Source organism: Xenia sp. Carnegie-2017, unplaced genomic scaffold (genome assembly GCF_021976095.1).
Source record: "Xenia sp. Carnegie-2017 unplaced genomic scaffold, XeniaSp_v1 HiC_scaffold_16, whole genome shotgun sequence".
Classification (NCBI taxonomy): domain Eukaryota; kingdom Metazoa; phylum Cnidaria; class Anthozoa; order Malacalcyonacea; family Xeniidae; genus Xenia; species Xenia sp. Carnegie-2017.
The window spans coordinates 8,881,587-8,899,155 of NW_025813469.1; the positions used below are offsets into that span (position 1 = coordinate 8,881,587).

Below are 17,569 nucleotides of genomic sequence, written 5' to 3' on the forward strand. Positions count from 1 at the left end.
GAGTATAATTACTTGACACAAGAAAAGTAGAAGATTTTTTATCGAGCGTCGTACGCCTTGGTAAACTTGCATAATTTGGTGCTAAAATAACGATTACAAAGTAAAAATATGGTAACAGTTCAAACAAAACTGTGTGTTTTATAAAAGCCAGTATAAAGCTCTTGTGTATGATACTACAAAATATGTGAGCTAGGTCTAAGCAGACAAATTAAATAATCCTACAATATACTCTGTATACTGTTAACCTAAAATATAGAACAAGGCAGTATTGTTTTGTCCCATTCACTTGTCAAGCCGACAACGGGATGGTGTGTCCCTCGTCTGGCTAAGTGGGATAATTGCTGGTGTGGTGATCACGCTATGAAATCTTTGTTATTTTTTTGCATGGCGAGTGGAACACTTGTGGCTGTCCATAGGACAATCGCACCATCTTGAGTTCAAAACTGATCTGATCGTTTTCTTTCACTTCAAAATTTTAAAATCTGAGCAAATACGCCAAAAAATAATAAGAATTCGATGTTGGGCGCATAACTCGACTGGCCATTACTGTCCTCATGTGCATAAGAACCATAGAACCATGGCTGGCAAGGTAACATTACACCTTGCACGCGGCAGGTGGGAATACAAAAAGTCGAACTTGGGATAGAGAGGCAGGTGGTAAGAAAGAATATAAGGTAAATGGTTTGAACCAGGGAGTATCATCACATGTTTGTAAATGTTGATCGTCCAGGTTGGTATAGTCCTGAGAAGGACTGTTTTTGTTGATGTTGACTGACGTTTCGACAACCTTAACGGTAGTCATCTTCAGAGTCAAATGATGAGTAAACGTCAGGTTAGCCGTATTTGTTATCTGGTTCTTACGTTATTGTATTGTGTGTACAGGAAATGTGTACACACTTGCTCACAGTTGTACATAGTTGTACATTTTTGTTTTCGTTGTTTCGAACTATCTCGGACGCTCTACATAACGAAAACAACTATCTCTAATGTGTTTTCGACAAAAAAATAATAACTCTGACTTTATCAAACGCAACACTTACAAACCCAACGAACCCAACGAAACAAGCAACTCAGTGACAACAGCAAGAAAGGTACGTCTGAGACTATCTCGCGTATCTTACGACCATACAACATACGTGTCGCACATAAACCAATCACAACGTTACGACAAGTACTAACGAACATAAAGGACGAAGAACAATCAAACGAGCGACAAGGTGCAGTTTACCAAATAAACTGCTCCGACTGCCACGCCTCCTACATCTGGGAAACTGGCAGGAACTTAAACATAAGACTTACTTAACACAAACGAGCTACTAAGAAACAAGACAAAACTAATCACATTGCCGAACATCACCGAACCACAATGAACAGCATTGACTGGGACTCGGCAAAATGCATTAATTACACCACTGATTATAGAAAACAGCTTACTGACTATAGACAACACCCCCCTGAACAGATCACAGCAATTACCGGCACCTTACAAACGACTTATTCACAATACAAACAAACGATCAATTGTTCTCTCACTATTTCTTGCACCTCACACTATTTTACAATGACAATACACAATTGACACCCACAAATTACAACTAAAAATAAAAATATTTCACTTCACAATAATTCACAATAACAATACAAATATTGACACCCACACATTTCCTGTACACACAATACAATGACGTAAGAACCAGATAAATACGTCAAACCTTACGTTTACTCCTTATCTGTCTCTGAAAATGACTACCGCTAAGGTTGTCGAAACGTCAGTCAACAACAACAAAAACAGTCCTTCTCAGGACTATACCAACCTGGACGATCTGCATTTACAAACATATTAATAATCAAGTTGTGTAATAATTGATTTTGTGTTGTTAAAATTATTCTTGACAATTTTGAGAAGATGGGGCCTTCAACTTTATATGATTTTGTTCTCTTATTATTGCTTGCAACAATTTTTCAATTTGTGGCCTAGACATTGTGTACCTAGACATTGTCTACCTAGACATTGCCTATCTAGACATTTAGGTAGACATTGTGAGAGATAAAGTACATCAAAAGAATCCTCCCCTGCACATATTTGGACTGTGATGCTCTCTAAGTTCATCTCTGCAGCTTTAGTTAAAGCGCACTTAAGATATTTTCCCAGAGAAATTGAACAATTAGGGCTTCTTTATGTCACATAGCTTATTTTGCATTAGAAGGCACGTTTTTGCACGTTTTGTTTATATAGTTGCCTTTGGACAAGTGATTGATAACATGCTTGATTGAACTTATAAATGAGGAAATATTGATTCAAAATGGCATAATGCTCCGTCAAATATCAGATAGTTTGCTTAACCTGAGAAATCAGAGAGTGTTTCTCTGAATTATGCATTTATTCTTGTGGAGAGTTCATCCTAATTCGCTTCCCTCATTTGACATTATTTATTATATCGTGTAGTTTCGCTTTTCTTTTAAGCCATGTAGTAACACTGACAGCATTTTTTACAAACTTTTATAAAGTTAATTTAATTCCCTTACTTAATTATGCTCGACTTTTGAATTCTATTAATTTATGTTAAATTGATTATCATATGAAACAGAGACTTTGTCGTGGTGACAAACTTAAAGATAGATTTGAAAATAGCAAATACCATGGTGAATGGTGATAATAACAATGTAATAGTTCTTAAAAGAACTGTTTTAACCAAAATACTAACCAAACAATTCATAGGAACCATTATTTACAGCTAGTGATTATCATATGTTATCCAATGATATTTTTATATTGGAAATGATGTTTTACTTAAAGTGCACATACAGTTATTTTTCGTTTTTTATTCTCAAATAGACTTTGGATAAATAATACAAATGCCGTTTACAGAATTTGAATAACTTTTTTCGTTTTTGTGTTATCTTTCGGCAAAGATGCGAATAAAACCTAAATTTCAACGTTTTGTAAAAAATGTCGAGAGCTCTAATCCGTGGCATGGGACTTACTTGTGACGTGATTTAAGTAACACAGACTGACTTCCAATACAACTTACACTGTTTATCCACGTAAACAAACACAAAAATGCCAGATCGATGTGTAGTTTTTGGTTGTTCTAACGTAGCCAGTTTGGAGAAAGGCATTTCACTTCATCGCATACTATTTTTTAACGACGAAAGAAGCGAAGCTAAGCGTTGGAGAAAGCGATGGGTCAACTTTGTGAAAGCTACTCGCGATAAGTGGGTACCCACAAAGAATTCCGCATTTTCCCCGGAACATTTCACAAAAGATTCGTTTTCTCGGCAATTTGGCTCGCTTTCTGAATCAGAAAGTAATTTTGCACCTCGACTCATTCGAGATGAATTCGGAATCGTTGCTTACCCGAGCATTTATCCTCGAAAAGATGACAATGAACTTACAAAAAGAGATCGCAGAATGGTGAGTACGTTGAAATTATACATATGCATATCTACATTTTACCTGGAATCTGTGTGAGAGTATATTTCATAAATAGATGCCATTTTAGATGAAAAGAAAGTGGATGTCTGATTATAAAAGAGAGGTTGAATCAGAAAATATTCCAAGGACAAATAGCGAACCTCAAGAGCAAATAGAAGAAACAACTTGTGATGAGCCTGTATTAGAGAAAGTAAACTTATATGAATATTACGCCACTGCTGTAAAGGTTAACGTAAATTATTGTTTTGTATATGTATTGCTGCTGTTCCTAATTTAGGAAGTAGCTGTGCAATGTGAATTACAATGACAAAATTGTTTAAAACTTGAAAAAGAGAAACGTCGTTACAGGAACTTATGGCTTCGGGCAAAGCATAAGCTTCAGTGTAGCAGAACTTATGCAAGCTGTTCTAATATGGATATGCTTGCAGTGGGTAAGTGTTTTTTAAGATAATACGCCTGTTAATTTTATTTCATGTATGATTCTAGGTCAAGAGAAGATTTGCCAACGTAATAGGATCAGCTATGTGTAATAACCTCAATTTCTACAATACTACCAACTAAGCTTACATGCACCCCTGGAAAATTATTGAATTTAACTACTAAGAAATATGGACTTAATCAATCTTGTGTAGCTGCGCATTACTGAAGTATCTTATTTCATACATGAGTATGACAACAACAGCAGCAATGCAGAATCATCAACTAGTAGCAAAGTGGTTGATCTTGATAGTTGTCCCGCTGAGGAGATTTTGGACCCAAATGATCTTAGTGGTGACTCAGACTCAGAGAATGACCTTGGTGCTGAACAAAGTTACGAGACTGAGACAGAAGAGATAATCACATCTAGTGACATGGAAGTTGACTCTGAATCAGAGCAGCCAAGACCATTTAAAAGGTAACAATTTTTGGAGGAGAACTGTAATGTATCAATCACCATGACAATGTTAAAATAGTGGTGATTGTTAAATAAATGAAAGTTAAACAGCTTATTTAATCAGTCACTACCTTGATGACACAAATAATGTGTGCCAGTATGTAATGTAATTGTATTTATTGATAGCAGCTATTGCATTTCATAAATTGAGTTTTTTTCTTTTGTAGAGTGCTCAACAAAGACACCAACCTAAGAACAGAGAAAAAATTCATTGTGTTCTTAACCCAACTGTTTGAACTTTTTAAATTCTGCCCAATTTGCAAATCAGATGATGTTCTTGTTGAGATATTGCAAATGGTTCAATGGCAAAAGTGAAAGTTAGTTGTTCCAATCAAAAATTTGGAACTGCCACAACATGGAATAGTCAACCAGTCATGACTGGGACTTCCATTCCTGCTGGAAATTGTCTATTGTCATTTGGTATTTTGACTGCTGGAACCTCTGCCACAAAGGTGATCAGAGTTCTACAGCATATGGGATTGGCATGCATTTCATTGAGTACATACTTCTCTCACCAGCATGTAAGTAAAACTTATCTAATAGTGTAAAAGAAAGATGTAAAGAAATTACTACAATCAAATGAAAAGCTTGAAAGTCTTTTTAAAATTTTGTGTAGGAAAAAGTATATCCTGCATTGGTGATCTACTGGAAAAAATACCAAGACAGTTTGATAGAGAAAGTGATGACATGTAAACAGCCTATTGCAATTGCTGGGGATGGAAGACATGATTCCATGGGACATAGTGCCAAATATTGTGCATATACAACATTCTGTTGCACAGTACCTCAAATCATTAGTTTTTCTCTTGTGCAGGTACATTTCTTTGAATTATGTGATTTTCTTCTTTAAAATTGTTTACCTATTTGCTATTTTGTAGAGAAATGAAGTTGGAAATAGCACTAGTATGGAGTTTGAGGGATTTAAAAGATCGATGGATTTTCATAAATCTCGCAAAATTCCAATCTCCATGTTAATCAATGACAGGCACACACAAATTGCCAAACATTTGAGAGAGAATTGTCCAAGTATTACCCACTACTTTGACCTTTGGCATTTGACAAAAAGTAATGATTTTTTTAGTTAATGAAGCAGTACTTTATGAAGCAAAAATCTAACATATAGCTAGTATACAATTTACTACCTATACTGGCATCAATAATTGAAGTGTTTATCTAAAACATATTTTATATTTCATCTTAGAAGTGACCAAGGACCTGACCAAACTTGCAAAATGTGGTGGATGTGAGTCTTTATCAAGCTGGATAAGACCTTGTTCCAACCATTTGTACTGGAGTGCTACATCAACACCTTCTGGTAACGGAAATGTGATTGTGGCTAAGTTTAAATCTTTCCTTGGTCATGTCGAAAACCAACACAGTGGATTTTCGGACCCTTTAATTGACAAATGTGCTCATGATTCCAACATAAAACCACGCAAATGAGTAAATGAAGGTAAAAAATCTAAAAAAATTCTTGTTGCTATTAAAAAGAAATATTATGTGTTTAATAATCTCTCATTCATTGCCTTGTCTTTAGATTCTATATCATACAATAAGATGTATGCATCTTTAACTAAACCAAGGTTGATTGCTGGAATCGTTAAAGCTTCTCCAATGTCTCAAACAAGTGCATTGGAGGGATTTCACTCAGTTCTTAACCAGTTTGCACCCAAAATGATAAGCTACTCTTTTCCTGGGATGTTCTGCAGGTATTCTATGAAACATGTGTGATGAAACACCAATGTGTCATTACAGTTTTTATTCCCTTGTGCCAATTTAAACTTTTTCAAGAAATTGAATGCAATTTTATATTTCATGAAGGCATATCCTTGCTGTTACTCACTTCAACAGCAATTTGGACAGGGATAATCAGAGGTTAATGGAGTTCCCCAGGTTAAAGTGCATTATCCAAAATTTAAAAATGGTGAAGCTGTTGTAAGAAATGTAAAAGTTGCTCAGGATTTTGGTAAGGTTATTTAATACATTTTTCCTACTGCCAGATATTATGTGTTTAATTCCATAATAATGAAAGCCTTAATAAGAAATGGTTACCATAAAATAAAATTTTGAATAATTTGCACATTGCTTCTCCAGGGTATGTTGAAGATATTTATCAAGTGTTGTGCTCTGCACTCATTGATGAGGAAACATTGAGAAAAGCCAAAGGTGATCTTTTACGAATGACTCCATTGCCAATGAATTCCATGTTGGACAAGCAATCAAAAAGTGAAGCTATCTCAAAAAAAGCAAGAAGAAAAAGCATGCCAGCTGTACATTTCCCCCCAACTAAGCCAGATTTTACAAAAGGCATTACTTGCTTTGAGTTAATTTGAATCTTATTTTTGGAACTGACTCACTTTATTGTTTGATATAGCTGAAGTATCACCTGTCGAAGAAATAATCACTAATCAGAGAAATGAGAGAGCAGCACCTCGATGCACTGTGTGCAAGAATTGGATGAAAGGCCATAAAAATATAATGAACTGTCCAAAAAACCGAAAGTAAACAGTTTTTTATTACCTGGTGGTATGAGCCCAGTTAGTTGGGATTCAGTGAAGTGTGAATTGACTGCATGGACAGAATAAAGAGAAAGGAATTGTAATTTTGTATGTTTTGTATAACAAGTATAAGTGTGAATCGAAGATGCAATAAATCAAGAGTGGCAATCATTCCACACTTTACTGAATCCCTACTAGCTGGGCTCATGCAAACAACACCTAAAATAATATATAATAAAGTAAATGGTTTGAGCCCGGGAGTATCGTTATATGTTTGTAAATGATGATCGTCCAGGTTAATAAAGTCCTGAGAAGGACTGTTTTTGTTGTTGTTCACTGACGTTTCGACAACCTTAGCGGTAGTCATCTTCAGAGTCAAATGAGGAGTAAACGTCAGGTTAGCCGTATTTGTTGTCTGGTTCTTACGTCATTGTATTGTGTGTACAGGAAATGTGCAGGAAATGTGTAATACCATTGTGGATTAGTGTGAAGTGAAAAATTTTATTTTTAGTTGTGATGTGTGATTTAGGTGTGACGTTTTTAGTTGTAATGTGTGGGTGTCAATTGTGTATTGTCATTGTAAATTAGTTTGAAGTGTAATGTTTTTAATTGATCGTTTGTTTGTATTGTGAATAAGTCGTTTGTAAGGTGCCGGTAATTGGTGTGATCTTTTCAGGGGGGTTTGTTCCAAGTTGGTATACCAACTTTCTAATGTAAGCCGTTGTCTATAGTCAGTACTGTAAGTGATGCATTTTGCCGAGTCCCAGTCAATGTTGTGCTTTGTGATTCGTTGATGTTCGGCAATGTGATTAGTTTTGTCTTGTTTCTTAGTAGCTCGTTTGTGCTCAGTAAGTCTTATGTTTAAGTTCCTGCCAGTTTCCCCGATATAGGGAAACATTACACTTCAAACTAATTGACAATGACAATACACAATTGACACCCACACACTACAACTAAAAATGTCACACCTAAATGACACATCACAACTAAAAATAAAATTTTTCACTTCACACTAATCCACATTGACAATACACATTTCCTGCACATTTTCTGTACACACAATACAATGACGTAAGAACCAGACGACAAATACGGCCAACCTGACGTTTACTCCTCATTTGACTCTGAAGATGACTACCGCTAAGGTTGTCGAAACGTCAGTCAGCAACAACAAAAACAGTCCTTCTCAGGACTTTATTAACCTGGACGATCATCATTTACAAACATATAATATATAATGTTATGTTATTTTACAAATTGTCCTCTTCATACCCTGCAAAGTGTTCATTTTTTTTTAAATTAAAAGTTTTTCGAATAACATGGTAAGCACAAGCTGGAAGTGGAATTCTTTTGTCTCGAAGAATGCCATGTACCATTCTTGTAAATTGTCTGTATGCAACAACTCGAAAAAACCTGAAAAGGCATAATACACAAGGTCCATTAAAACAGGTAGGAGTCCATAAAATACAAATTTTGCAAGTGTGCATTCATAGATAACCCAGACAGAAACATTTAACTAATAATTCTAACAAACCTTTGCTCCAAGAATCGTTTATGATATCTAACTCCATCTTGTCTTTGGTAAAGATTGGCAGCTAAATTTAATGCCCATCGATTGAGGCAAATGGCATCCAATCCTGGATGCTCTGTTATGCATTTTGGCTGCCTTCCCAATTCGGATACCACCATATGATCTTGCATTTCAATCATGCAATTGGCAATTTCGTGGCAGCATCTACATTCTTTTGGATTAACCAAAAGAGGAACACGGCAGTTACCACAATGGCACCTACGAAAGTTATCTGTCAAAAGCTTCGGCAACAATAAATAAACAAATTTTCCAACTTTTCTTACCAAGAATCAAGAGTAACTTCATTTTGCATTCTGCGTTCGAGCTCTTCTGTTTGGCGTCTTTCTTCTTCTGTTTCTCTAATATACTTTTTTAACCACTCTACATCTGCAAGTGGTTCGTTTTCATACGCTTCAGCTTGGCCATACTCAAAATCGCCATCGGTGTTTCGGAGCGCATTTGATGACGATTGATCTTCGTCTTCTAAATTGAATTCCCGACTGTTCAATTGAATATTTTCCACTGTTGTTGCTGTACTCGACTCAGAATCAGATGTCGACATGTTTCGTACAATTTTTATATTAATTTAAAGCAATATATAAAGAACTGTTATTTCACACTATGTTGTTTTGTATGCAGCGCATTCATACGTTCCTTAAATGACGTCACAAACCTCTCGTTTTAAGTCCCCTCAGCGGCGCGGAAATTTCTCAAAAGCAAGCTAATTCAAACCGCAAAAAAAAACTTTGTTTTTTCTTTTTTTACGAAATTTTTTTCGAAATCATATTTTCCACAGTCTAAACTTTAAAATTTCAACGAATTTGGAATTAAATGTATGTGCACTTTAATCGTTGCTTTATTGACTGTTCATTTTCTTTTTATGAAGTGAAAACTTTGAGAAACATCATTTAGACTAATTTGCTTACCACAAAACTTATAAAATCCTAGTGTAGTCATCCAAACACTAATAACATGAAAAATTGTTGGAGTTCACGCATCTAAAGGAAAGTCAAAGAATTTAATTTTTTCCACAATTTAAAACTTATCCCAGAACCCGACAAGCGTTTAAAATTTGAGCTAATGTAATTAACTAATGTATTTTTTTGAAGCATACCAATGGAAAAGTGCCCTGAATACATACCATGGAGCAGTTTTAACTGGAAGAATAATATTGATTTTCTTTAGTATATTTGGCATTATTGTTTCTAGTATTTCATTAATTTTATATCATGATACTTTTTTTAATTGTCATAATGAGATTATATCAAAAAGGAAAGAGAGCTCTCTTTTGTAGAGCTCTGAATCAAAATGTCTCAGACAATACAAAGATGGACTAACTTTCAAGTATGTTGTTTTTTTGTGTTGTGTTTAATTTTGGAATTGTCTTAATTTGGAGTATTACCTGTGGATATTATGTAAAGCGTCGAATTGAACATAATGATAATAACAGACCAATAGAAAACAGTGATGAACAAAGTGAACTTCTAAATGCAAAATATAGCGAAGAAATTCATCAATCTAATAACTTTGCATTTAATTTTTTTTCATTTTACATGTACATCGTTCAGTTGGTGGTTCGCTTCATCATATGGTCTGTCTTTGTTGGATTACTTTTCTCAGCCAAATTTCCCATCTACTACACCTGTAAAAGACGTTCAACAATGAAAGAAATTTCTTTGTTAAATCACAGCATTTCTACCACTTTTTGTGAAAATCCCAACGGTGATAAAAGTGAAACCTTAATTTTATCAGTCGATTTAATTGTAATGACACTAACAATTTTAGAGCTGTGTTACTTGACGTATAAGGCTTGGACTAAAAACTTTTTTAAAGAAGAGGATAAATTTGGCACAGTTTACTTAATTTTGTACCGCGGGCGCGGAGAGCCAAAGAATGTGGAGACCCTTTGGAAAAAATCAGAAATAATTTTGACAAGAACGAACAATGTGTAATGCATGACGACATGTAAGAATGGCGAAATCTTGACGATATTTTTATAAACTTCATTATACAAGCAGAAAGACAATTAAAGAATGCTTATCCAGAAAAATTTAAAAGGCACGAAATCTTTCATTGCTATCTTACAATAAGAAAAGATACAATAAAATTAACAAGGGCAACAGAAATTTTTAAACCAATCCAGGGGAAGCAGGACCAATCGTATTCCCGTACCATTTTAGTTATTTGAAGGCCAGGAATTGGTAAAACTATCAAGAATTTCCTAAAATTTACGACTTTATAATCAATAATCCAGAAAAAACTGTTCTTCTCTTTGATGGTCTTGATAAACAACAGTGCACAATTGTTGTTAAAGATCGTATAAGAAATCCTCCGTGTTTTTTCTGCCAATAATAGACCAGGACCCAAATAACAAAACATGCATCTACTCAACTTTTAAATTCATTGCAGAACATGCTCAGAAACACGGTGCAAAACATCCAACTATTACATTTGACCAGCCTATTATTCAAACTGAGCCAACCGGAGATCCTATCAGCAATGTTATAATTTGCATTGGCGCATTTCACACGCAAATGAGCTTCCCTGGTTCTATTGTTCATCTAATGGCCGAGATCGGGTTAAAGTTTTTTCAAATCTTGCATACCTATCGAATGCAGTTGACTACATGCTCAGCGGTAAAGCAAAAACCATTGCAGTCCTTGGTCAGCTCTTGGTTGATGCTGCTTTGAACACCCTTCTCTTTGCTTTAGCTCTTGGTGTCTGCAGTTGGAAGCATGATAATAAATTGTTTACACTATTATACATTCAATTTTCCATAATATAGGTAGCATTATTGTAATCATGTAATATTTTAGAACATAACGTTTCTCACAAGGACAATGGAAGTAATCAAGAAGTTACAGGAATCTCAAGCAAGGAGTGGGGTAACATACTATATGAAGAGACAAGAGGTATAGATGAAAATTCAGTTTTGAATTAAGCAACACTGGTTTGCTTGCAGAATTTTATTGGAAAGGTTTCTTAGGTTCTTAGGTAACGCAACGAGCATCTAAAGTGAAATGATTAATGCAAGATTTGATTCAGAAAATTCTTGCTCAGAGCATGAAAATCGATGTGAAACAGAAATTTTCAGTTGGTATGAAACACTAAAAGTTAGAAGCCATGCTTTATCTTCATTAAATTATACTTTGAATGCAATTTGACTGGAATGGTATTAAACCTTAGTATTTTACATGCATGAAATGTTGTCCATGTCACATATTGTCCCCTTTTCTAACACCTCATGCAAAAATGTAAAGGTGTGTTATGCTACGGCTCATACCAGATTGTTTGCCATAAATTACAAAAGACTATTGATGTATGAAAAGCAATTTCTATAAAGTAAAAATGTCTTTCTATGTATGCAGATAAACCTTGAAATTTGGCAAAACAGCAAAGTATTTTTCATGATCACTAGGTAATTTTTCTGATGATCATTATAATTTCTAAAATAATTATTTCAGATTTATATTCAAATGAGCTTTGATCATATGAAAAGATATTTATCATAACTAGTACGCATGACACATGATGCAATTTTAACATTCATGTAATTATATAATTAAAGACATGTTGGTTACATTCTGTTTGTATTTGCAAATATAATGCTACTAGTAATTGCTACATAGCACACCTTGCAGAAGATAATAGTCAAGTGAAATGCCTAATAAACATTTATGGTATTAAGCTGTCCTTAACTGCAAATTTTCACTCTGATAATTTTTGCCTAATCTTCGGCAGAAAAAAATTTTGAGTTTTTTCTCAAAAGGTGAATTTGCTGGCACTGATGTGGAGATGGGTAAAGGGTTACAATAAACTTGCATGGTTTGAAGTCTGAGCTTTCCTATATCTATGGACTGTCACTCGTAGTACCAAATTTCTAACTTAACTCATTACATAGATGTTTGAATGGGGGTCTCTAGGGGGGTCTATGGCTGACAACTTGGTAGAATTTTTTCAAGACTATCACTCTTTTTGAATAGCATTACTGTAAAAAAAATTTTACGTTCCTAGACATGCTAATGAGCCATATATTTGTCATGATAATGAGCCTAAATATTTGAAAAAACATTCAAGTATTGTTTACTTCATTTTTTTTTTGAAAAAAACGTAAGCAAAATGTGTTGTTTTTACGCAAAAACGATGACCACAAAATACATTTTTTAATGCTCTAAAACGCTGAAAATGGCCTTTTTAAGGCTCTGAAATTCAAAATTTCTCAGAGGAGAATGCCTCAGACCCCCCCCCAGGTGCGGAGCGCTTCCGACGTTTTATGACTGATGTTTGAAAAATCCTAGATCCGCCCCTGCATGGTGTGTTGTACATCGCTGTCATCTAAACAAAGTTTGTCTTTGCATCACGTTCACGATGCTTTAGTATTGCTAGTAAAACGTCAACCAATGTCGCGAGCAGTCATAGCGATGAAGGCCGACGGGGAACAACCCGAAGTATAAACCGATGCTAAAATTACTCAGTGGAAAGATTTAATGTTCAAGCACACTTCAACTGTACACCAAAACTCTTTGCCATGGAAAGCTGTTATATTTAAGGAAGAACTAAATGAAACATCCCACGAATATTCAAATATGATAATGTTTGGAATGAACCATGCGTGTTTTGATGGTGTTTCCTCCGTCAAATTTGTAAAACAATTTCTGAGTAACATGAATGAGATAGCAAGTGGTGTCAGCAATGTCGACAAAGATGTAACAAGTCTCGAGCTATTGCCTAGCGCGCACGACTTGGTAATACAAAACAGATTCGGTCATTCTTTGTTTCGGTTCGTTGTTTCATATTGTGGACTTCGTCCAAAATTGGAATTTCTTTTGACAAAACTAATTGCTTATGTTGTTAAAAACAAACCAATCAATCCATACTACCAAAAGTACCCACCACTAGAACCTGTTGACATCCCTGTAGAAAAACTTCAGCGGTTAAATATAAGAACATTTAACGAAGAAGAAACCAAGTCAATTATTGGCTCCTGCAAAGCTAATGGTTGTACAGTATCTGGAGCAGTAACGGCTGCTGCTCATCTGGCATTTTACGAGTTCTTAGATGAAAAGAATAAGAAGAAAACGAGCTTAGAAACTTTATTTCCTTTCAACAATCGTTTATTCGGTAACCAGAAGATTACATCTGCTTTTTTGTCTATTTCGCTACCTATTACTTCAAGTATAGTAAAACTGATCCTGATGACTTTTGGATGATGGCTAAAGAAAGTACAACCCAACTAAAAGAGATTGTAAAAAATGAGTTTTTTTTCAAGGAAATGTCGTTATTAGGTGTTCTGAATCCAAACTTGCTCGTGAACATTTATTACAATAAAGAAGCTTATTTAAAAGCCATCAGCAATGTTATATCTAGTTATGGCGTCTTTATTTTTGGGCGTGAACAAGAAATTCCAATGACGTACATCTTGAATGATTGTTTTATACTTCCCATCGATCATCGTAACAACACTGTGTTTACCAATTTCCTGTATACAATTAATGGAAAATTGACATGGATTCTAAAATCTGATACAACCCTTCCAGATGCGCATCCTGAACAATTCGTTGAATTCTGCTTTAATACAGTGCTCGCCAAGATTTGCATTACAGAGAAAGAATAAAGTTGTATGATAGCATTCTTCTATATTATGATCATGCTGTTTGTTTTGATGACATTCTCACTAAAAGCTACGAACATTGTTTTACTCTTTACAGTACAATTTTTTAGAATTGCTTGCTGGCTTCAGACAAAGCTCTGACAATTTCACGGCCTACTTGGGGGAATATAGGGCTTGTACTCTTTTATTTGTAGAATAAATAATTTGCAAAATTGAAATGTTTTGAATTTAACAGCCCACAGATGTCGTGCCATTCTGTCCTAACGTGGTATAATGGGTACCATGCCGTACTATGCTCGACCAAACATACTTACTTTGATCTTTTAAAGGGATACTTGTATAATCCGGATTACAACTTTTTTACCGTCACTGATCATTCTGTTATAATTTTAAAATCAAACCAAATTGGTTGCTTTCATTTTAAACGTTTTCGGTATATTTTATATTATATATTCTGAAATTAATATTGTGAATTTATACAAAAATTGTTCAAGAAAATTTATCCAATGGTAAGTAATAAATTGCTTCCATTTGACGAATTCATTTAATGCCTTGCTAACTCCTTACTAGAAGGCTCATATGCTCAGCCATAAGTCGTATTTTTTGTTGCGTGGTATTACCGTAATCGTTTAGCGTTCTCATGTAATTTTACCTCAATCAGTAATGGGACAAATTCACTGAGTTTGTATTGGAATGGGAATCTACCTACTACGCATATTCCTGCAACACGGAATCATTACAATTAATTCCAAATGATAATCAAATTGTGAAATTCTATTATTTAGAAGACCAACATAGGATATTTCATTTAAAATTTGTACTATAGCAGCTATTAAAATCAATACTGAAAACTATAATGTTATTTTGCACTTTCAATTTTAGCACAATTATAAAGATATGGCAATGCTACATTATAACGATATTCACTGGCAAGTATTATTTCCTATTGGTTTCTGGTCACTTTCTTTTATTATTCTTATTTCCATGGTGCATGGTAAACAAATTAGGTATAAATCATGTAAGCTTCGGCATTTAACGCAACTGAGTTCGAAAAATCTCAGGTTTCTATATCGGTAAGAAAAGTCTGTACGTTACTCGAAAATCCAAATAATTGTTTGGAGAGTGAAACAAGTCACAGTTTACATAAAGGCACAATATATCGAGTAGAACTATCAAATTTAAACATTATCTTTAACTTGCATGTATAAGATAATATGTCAAAATTATGCTTAGGATATGAATTGCCTAGCATATCACTTGAGTTTCACCACTTTTTTTCATTGCAAAAGAAGAAAAATGAATGCAAATCTACCAAAGCATTTTGTGTGACATACTGCTGTGCACCATACAGTGGCGAAGCAAGCCTGCAAATATGGTCTTGCTACATTAATTTTTCTATGCTCACTCACTGTAAGAACAACAGATTTCTAAAAAAAGAAATAATGCTAATGATCCAACATTTAAATAGCAGGACCCAAACTTGCAGGCTGGCTATTTCACTGGCACCGTATCTATAGAGCAGCAAAAGGAGAACTATTCCAAATTACCAACTATTCAAAGTAAAATAAGTAAGAAAAAAAAACATGGTTGCATAGGAGTTTATTGTCAACCTACTAATTAGTATTTGAATGAGATATTTTGTAAATATTTTGTATATATATAGTTTTTTGAGGTATTTTGTAATGAAAAATCATAGGCTTTCACTTAAATAGTTTAAGCAAGCGATAACTCTCCTCATTCCATCGTAACAGACCGTGCGCCGCAACGTTGAATCAATTCATTGTATGTATATTATGTAATGTAATATGGATACAATCAATTAATACAAAGTTTGCCTCGCATGGTCTAGCTGTTACGATGGAAATGGCTTATCGTTTGTTTAAACTATAAAAGTGATGTTTCGGTCCGCCTATGGAAAATGTGAGTCAACGTGAAGTAAAATGAAACGCTTTTTATTTTCAAAATACAATATTAATGTATCCAAAACTCGTAAAGTTAAATGCCAAATGAATTATGTATAATAAAAGTCAAGTAATCAGAAATCAAAAGGAAATAGAGCGACAAAAATTTCAACTGCTAAGTGATAAATAAAATGACGAGCATTATGTGTTGAAATTTAACAGTTTTGTGGTGAATTTCGTTCAATTCTCACAATTAGTTTGAGGAATCCTGATTTGAATTTAACTGATCGCTTTTTGTTTCTGATATCCCTAATCACATCATTTACATCACAATTCTTCAACAGCCCAACATTTCTTGACAGCTTTCATGAGTTTTAACATAACAAATTCCCTAATCTTTTCTTTTGATTGTGCTAACGTTCACGACACACTTCTTCTATTTTAATTGTATATTATTTAAAATATTCTTTTCTTCAATCCTCTCAGTCTATTCTTGTTCACGTAAACATATGTAATCAATCATAAGGCTTATGTCATATTTCACCGTTATTCACCGTTATCTTCATATGAAAGTATTCCTTGAATGCTTTTCGTTCCTTTTACTGCTGTTGCCCGTTTAGGTCTGTACTCTCTTGCTTCTGGGTTTAACTTGACTTGTTTTCCTATATCACAATGCAATTTCAGTCGATAGAGAATCTGTATTGGTTTTTCCAGATAACATATTGCTGAAAATTTACCAACCACATTCAAAAGCAGCAATTTCAGACCTCACTGCGTCACAACTTAATTAAGAATTAATCTGAGCATTCGTAATCAACTCTACAAACTCTCAAATTTCATGGCAATAGCAGCCACCATCTGTATGTACTAGTACCGATCATGGAGTAACTTGGTCTATCACAAATTTTCGTATAAATCATTTGCACACTCGCATTATGCTTAAACATGCACAGTCATCTCGATCAGCTGCCCAAGTCCATGGACAATTACCAAATGCATCTAATAGCACCGATTTTGAAGTAAATAACATGCTTGATAGCAATTTAATAGAGAAATCATCTTTTTATGTCCTCGAGCATGTGCAGTCCAGTCGATTAATTGTTCAAAGTCATGGCAACGGCCAACTATATGTACTTGCACTGTATTTGTGGCAGCTAGCTCACTTGAATCATATGGGTATGCGTGGTAATAATGTTAATCACAATTTAACTTTAGCAAGCCTTTGAATTTATGTATATATCTACAAATTAAAAATTTCATGTTGTAGATGTCAGCTAGCAGTTGAAGCTCGGTGCAATTAGGTATGCATTGGCTATGGAACCCAGACTTTGGTTACAACCGCACTCTCCCTACATTACCCTAGCAAAGCATATCGCATGGAATCTTGCTATTTCCATTCCCAAGTAGGATAGCGTGAAGGCAAAAAAATCCTACCGAAACGTTAACATGCCGCGATCTAGTGTCTTACGCCTAAGAAGGTATCGGTAAACATGAAACGAAACAGGATTTTTTGCTTTCAAATTTATGTTTTTTCTTACTTAAGTTTTTCTGATAAAATAAACCAAGCAATGCTCGAATTAACTTCTTTTGACACTTATAATTTAAGACAACCTTAAACA

At 34.5% G+C, this 17,569-nt stretch overlaps 2 long non-coding RNA genes across 2 annotated transcripts; both read left to right on the forward strand.

Annotated features, from left to right (window-relative positions):
* Positions 1–4,801: 4,801 nt before the first annotated feature.
* Positions 4,802–5,783, forward strand: LOC124437289. The gene is made up of 3 exons (XR_006945633.1): positions 4,802–4,891; positions 4,987–5,184; positions 5,572–5,783. It is a non-coding gene; the product is annotated as an uncharacterized LOC124437289 (long non-coding RNA).
* Positions 5,784–6,210: 427 nt separating this feature from the next.
* Positions 6,211–6,597, forward strand: LOC124437288. Its single transcript, XR_006945632.1, has 2 exons — positions 6,211–6,336; positions 6,465–6,597. It is a non-coding gene; the product is annotated as an uncharacterized LOC124437288 (long non-coding RNA).
* The last annotated feature ends 10,972 nt before the right edge of the window (positions 6,598–17,569 follow it).